Genomic DNA, 6,669 nt, shown 5'->3' on the forward strand with positions numbered 1-6,669 from the left:
CTTGGGGATTCACCCCTCGGGTACTTCTAGGACGTTGGTTGCTATTAGCCATCAGTTCTTTATCAACACGTCTCCTCCTTGGGGCCACTTCATCATCTGAAGATTCGGAATCTCTCTCAGTATAAGTACCAAAAAATTCCTGATCCTCCAGGATAGGAGCCAAACCTTGAATGTAGGGGAGTGTTTGCCTTTGTGCTTCACTTCGTCCAGCATGCCCACTTCCCCCAACCTCGGGGTAAAGGGGCATCCCATAAGGGGGATTAGTAGTCATAATAGTTGAATACTCATACCCAATGAGTCGAGAATTCACAGGTGTGTGTAATTGCTGAAGTTGGGAATTCGTCCCTTGAGTAGCCGGGGGAATCGTCCCTTGAGGTTGAGGGTTAGTTGCCCCTACCTGGGCTCCTCCTTGGGTGACAGCATAGGTTGAATGTGGAGGTATCTCCACTGTTAACGAAATCACTTGGGTTATCACAGCTGGTGCACTTCCATGGGTATTGTTGCCACTCCGTGTTCTCGTAATGGTTATTGTTGTGCTTTCCCATAGACGCCGCCAAATGTTATGGATCAAAAACTAAGGTATAATAACTGCTGTATCTATTACTAAGGATCGTAAGCTTCGAGGCTCGATTTGACTGCTCTTGTATTTCGTGACTCGATCTGCCTTAAAAAGATGCATACGTACCTTGCTGATTTCCAAGGATCAAGTCAAAAAATGTTGTTCTGATTTGTGGGATGAGGCCCCTTACATAGATGTTGAGAGTCCTTGAATTGGACTTGGATTCGGAGACTTGGTGGACAAGTCATGGAATTAGAATGGACTTTAGAGTCCTAGGAAGTAGGAAGCTGATTCCTTATCCCATGAGGTTCCTTGGAGGCCAATCTACAAGTATTTATATCCCCGCTAGGACTCATCTTAATAGCAGTTTTTCTCCCTTATTAATTAATTACGATTAATTGATATTCAGGGTTTTGGGCCTTTTTCGCTCCATCAGGCCTGATCTGGTCCATCAGGCCTGATCAATGTGTTAACCTTTTTGGTCTGAATGTCATACATCTTCTTATTGGGCCTTGTAGTCCCAATCATGTGTAATTAATGCAATATTAATTATGTAATCGGGATTTATGTATTCCCTATCATTTGTCCCCCAACTTTTGGGAAATAGTAACTAGGTTTCGCAGAAGTTAAGTTCATTTGTTCCCTTACAGGGTATCGCTTTCACATAAAGTATGGAGAGAAATGTATACAAAGTCTATGTGATTGAATAGAAGAAAATCATGGAAAACACATATGTTACTTTTGATGATGACAAGTGCCCCGGCTTGGAATGCCTTGATGAAAATGAAGCTGAAACACATGACTAAGTAAACAAGTAAAATATCTGAGTCAGTGAACTTTAACTACCACTGATGTCAAGCACATAAACTAAAATTTAACATCGAGTCCTCGGCAGCGGCGGCAAAAACTTGTTAGATCGCAAACACGCTCTAAAATTACACGCAAGTATATGCATTCGCAAGTAGTATAAAAATAAATCAGATTCATTCCCACATAGACCGGTTTAGGTTATTTATAGATTATGCACCTATGCAACAATTTATGGTTATCATTCAATGCTAAGACAATAACAAGTTGGGTTGTTTATAACTAATATTAAACTAATATGCAAATAACTAAGAATAAAAGTGATTGAATTAACTATATAAGACAAACATGGGATTCTAACTTCATTACTACTTCATTCAAAGTCATTGTTCTTAACCTTAGCATGCAATGGTGATGACAACTAATCAGACAACACGAAACTAGTAAACGCCAACTTTCGTTGCACGAATACCCTACTACCAGACATCCACAAAAGAGATAAAAGCTGAATAGACACCAATTATATTGAGACCCTATATGTCTATAGAATTTGACAATATAAAGGTTTAATGCGCAAGTTATCTACCGTGATTACACAGGGCAAGTAAGATGGTTAAAATTTCCTACGAATCATGCATAACAATTATACATGAACCTATGCTAGCATGGGAAGTTCTAAACCTCTATATTCATTTTCGCTTCAATAGAGATTAACACGCTATCTTATATGTTAGCTACACACATAAGACGAATAAGCACAAGCAATACTAGGATATCAACCAATCACCACACACCATGATATTGAAACAAATTAACTATAGAAATCCATAAGTAAATCCGTTAGAACCCCACGATAATGATTAGTTCATAACCGAACTCATCATCACCATGGGTTCCAATGAAAACATGATAATAAACAATATAAGAGTATTAGGGTTCAAAGACAAATCGAAAACAAGCATCCAAGTACCAACTATAGTAAAGAAAATAAAAATCATCTTCTCTGTAGCCGTATAATGCTCTTCTAGATCTTCGTATTGCTCTCAGTTGTCTCCCACTTCTTAAAAACATCTTTTTATTGGTTTATATAAGCTTCTCGATGACCTAGGCTTTCAAACGCTCAAAATTCAAGTAGATCAGGATTCTAACTCAACACACCAGCGCGACCACCCCGCATACCAGCACGGGTGCGCTCGCCTCCTGGACATCTGGCGTGGCCGCCCCCATACCCGGCGCGGCCGCCCCGACCTTCTGAAATTTCCTGATTTTTCTTGTTTCTTCTGTATCTTGAGTTCCGTCTGTCAGAATTAGGCGATCTAATAGTCCACGCGAAGATATTGAGATGCTCTTCAATATGAGAATGGTCTTGACTTCAGATTCTGACCTACTTTCAGCATATTACCTTGAAAAGCGCATTTATTCCTCTAACTAATGCCTGAAATGCAATAACACAAAAACATATCAAAAATACCAACAACTTGAGTCCAAAAAACTAACTTAAGCTTGTAATAAAGTGTTCCAAGTAGATATAAAATCCACTTATCACACCCTCAAACTTGAATTGATGCTTGTCCTCAAGCATAAATAGACTCAAATCTATAAAACAAACCTAATGCATTAATGTGATTACGTAAATGCAACTAAATGATAATGCAATCGATCCCCTCAGAATAACCACAACCAAATGAATAAGCCAATGTCTCTAAGAATGCAATGACTCAAAATAGAGCTCAAATAAATCCCACAAACCAACTCACATACTAGAAATGCGCGAGTGTGTGATGCTTAACAGATATACTCTCGATACTAGATCAATAATCATATCTTATCTTTCATCAAAACAATCACAAGTTTATAAGTAGAATAGATATTAAACGCATAATGACTCACAACACCTTCATTTTACTAGAGTTATACAACGATTCATGCTATTATTGAACACATAACAGAGATGCTTATTTGACCATGCAATGAATGAGGTCCCACAAGATTATACAATATTACCCATGTAGCGAGCGTTAGGTTAGCGGATCCCAAACTATCAAGCCTTAGGTCACTAGGCACAAAGTCCTCTAGAACTTAATAACTCGAGTATTAAAGAGCTCACTCTTGATCAGTTATGCATAACACATATTCTTTTCTTTTTTATGTTTTTTTATATATATTTTTCTTTGATTTCTGAATGAGTATGTTTCTCTCCATCTCATTCAACCCTAGACAACTCATAAAAATATGAGCCGGCTACTAGCCATTTGACGCATAGCCTTACAACAACTAGCAATGAATTCCTAGTTTTTCTCTAGTTTAAAAATTTAGTGTTCTTTTTGTCATTATGAGAATAGCAAAAATTCTAAATATAACCAAGTGATTAAATCTCAACAATAAACAAGTATGATCCTGATCTAGCTCAAAAGCAATCCTATAAGACTTATGAATTTTTATTTTCTTTCTGGCAAGCAAATTAATTCATCAGGACTTAAACAACCCTCTATTCGTCATCACTATACTCAAATTAACATTAACTTAACAAATAGAAATAGCTCAACCTAAGGGATCATATTATATGCATGCAAGTGCAACTATATGAACTCACATAAAACACCAACAAACATGCAAACAAATATGTCATAAATGCACAATCATGCAAAATATGAATAAACTACAATTAAACATGCAATTTAAATATATATGAACTATATGGATACACACACACTAATCTTTATATTATCAATTTTCAATGTTCTCATTGAAGGTAATAATAAGGATTTCAGGTATACCTAGTTATCGGGAGGATCACCCTCCTCGAGTGGAGGATCAGGTGGCCAATCAACCTCGACACCAGTGTCTCGGAAAAGAGGATTGAGAGCGTGTGTCAAATCTTCAGAAAAACGTCGGTGGATATTATACATGGCCTTAATACGCCGATTCAACCTTCTATACTGCGTATCACCAAGACCAAACATATCAACTGTCTATGGTGCACGAGAGGAACCTTCTATAAGCACGGGAGGAACCGGTCGGTCACCCTTTAGATTATCATAGATATATTCCAACCCCTTTCAGGGAGTGCACCTAAGAATGCATAACTCAAGTGATCTGGCAGTGGGTTGAGCTCAAGTGTGGGAGCTTCTAAAATATAAGGATCGAGACGCTCCTGAGAAATTTTTAGCTCTGCTACCCCAAGAGAATCGAATGTCATATCCAACTTCCTCTTCCATGGAGGTGCATTTAAAACCTGCAGTTGCTCTGCTCCTTCTTCATCTTCAATAACTGATTCCCCTATACGGCTCTCTCTAAGGTTTCTGACTTTGGCAATTGCTCAAGCTCCGAATTCACGACAGAGTCGACCCACTCTACTTTAAAGCACTACTCTTTATCTGTGGGTAACTTTATTTCCTTGAACACATTAAAATTGACCTTTTGATCATAACCTTCATCTTAAGCTCTCCTTTTTGCACATCAATCATAGTTTGGCCTGTAGCCAATAATGGTCTTCCCAGGATAATGAGAATCTTCTTATCATCCTCAAAGTCTAGAATGACAAAATCAGCAGGGAAGATGAGCTTATCCACCATAACCAAGATATCCTCCACTACTCCTCGCGGATAAGTGATGGAATGATCAGCCAACTGCAAAGACATGTTCACAGGTTTTGGATCAGGTAGTCCAAGTTTCTTGAAAACTGACAAGGGCATCAGATTGATGCTAGCTCCCAAATCACACAAATACTTGTCGAATGACAAGTTCCTGATGGTGCAAGGAATAGTGAAGCTTCTAGGATCTTTAAGCTTTGGAGGCAACTTCTGTTGCAGCACAACACTGCATTCCTCCGTAAGAGAAATGATCTCTAAGTTATCGAGCTTCACATACCGAGAGAGAATACCTTTCATAAACTTCGCATAGCTAGGCATCTGTTCAAGAGCTTCAGTGAAAGGTATATTGATGTGAAGTTTCTTGAACACCTCCAGAAACTTAGCAAATTGCTTATCCAACTTCTGCTTCTACAGCCTCATAGGAAAAGGAGGTGGAGGATAGACCCGTTTCTCCCCTGTTTTACCCTCCGAAGGAGTGTGTTTCACAGTTTTCTTCCTTTATTCCATCTCGGCATCCTTCTGCACCACTTTTTCAGCTACAATCTCATTTTTTGGAATTAGCAAGGGTGCAGATGCGCCTGCATTCTGGACAAAGTTTTCATACTCTTCGTCTTGCTGAATTTGGGGGCTTGCGACCTTTTCGGATCTCAAGGTGATGGCGTTCACCTGTTCGTTACTTTCCCTCTTTCCTGGATTGGCTTCTGTATCACTAGAAAGCGTTCCTGGTGGTCGATTCAACAAAGCGTTAGCAATTTACCCTATTTGATTCTCCAGAGTCTTGATAGATACAGCCTGGCTTTGGTATGTAAGAGCCTGATTTTTGCACATAAGCCTCAACTCCTCCGGTTCAGATTTTTCATTCAAAGATTGACCTGCATCATGAGTTTGTTGTTGAAGTTAGAATTGTTGTCTTGGTGCAAATTGCGGTTGTTGAAAACCAGGAGAGTTGAATTGCTTTGATGTATACTGCTGATAAGGCTGTTGCATCGTACTCTGATTTTTGCTCGAGATAAAGTTAGGATGATTCCATTTGTCAGGATGATAAGTGTCTGGCATTGGTTGCTGTGATCTCTGAAAGTTTCTCACAAACAGAGCTAACTCACTAGATATAGCGCATTGCTCCGTCACATGCGAACCTACACACAGCTCACAAACACTGGTTATCTGACTAACACCATAGTTAGCCAGAGAATCGATCTTCATAGACAACGCCTTTAGCTGAGCAGTGATAGCCATCAGTTCAATTAGATCATAAGCTTCGTCATAGCACTTTGCCCATAATGCTCCATCTGATACTGCATCAAGGATGGGTCTAGACTGTGCTCCCAAACCATTGTAAAAACAATTGATGATCATCCAATCAAGCATGCCATGATGAGGACACTTCCTAAGCATCTCCTTGTAGCGCTCCCAAGCTTCACATAGAATTTCTCCCGATTGCTGTGCAAATTGAGTAAGAGCATTCCTGAGTGAAGCTGTCTTCGCCATACGGAAGAATTTAGTAAGAAACTTCTGAGCAAGATCTTCCCAAGTAGTGATAGAACCAGCTGGTAGAGAGTGTAACCAGCTCTTAGCTTTATCCTTCATAGAGAATGGGAAAAGTCTCAGTTTCACGGCATCTTCAGAAACATTATTGAACTTGAAGATGTCACAGATCTCGATGAAATCTCTAATGCGCATATTGGGATCTTATATTGGAGAACCCCCAAA

General features: G+C 39.2%; 1 non-coding gene across 1 annotated transcript; it reads left to right on the top strand.

The window, feature by feature from the left end:
- Positions 1–6,325: 6,325 nt before the first annotated feature.
- Positions 6,326–6,432, top strand: LOC141694850 (small nucleolar RNA R71). Its single transcript, XR_012564132.1, has one exon. It is a non-coding gene; the product is annotated as a small nucleolar RNA R71 (small nucleolar RNA).
- Positions 6,433–6,669: the final 237 nt, after the last annotated feature.

The sequence above is a fragment of the Apium graveolens genome, chromosome 10, assembly GCF_009905375.1.
Source record: "Apium graveolens cultivar Ventura chromosome 10, ASM990537v1, whole genome shotgun sequence".
In the NCBI taxonomy this organism is placed as follows: Eukaryota; Viridiplantae; Streptophyta; class Magnoliopsida; order Apiales; family Apiaceae; genus Apium; species Apium graveolens.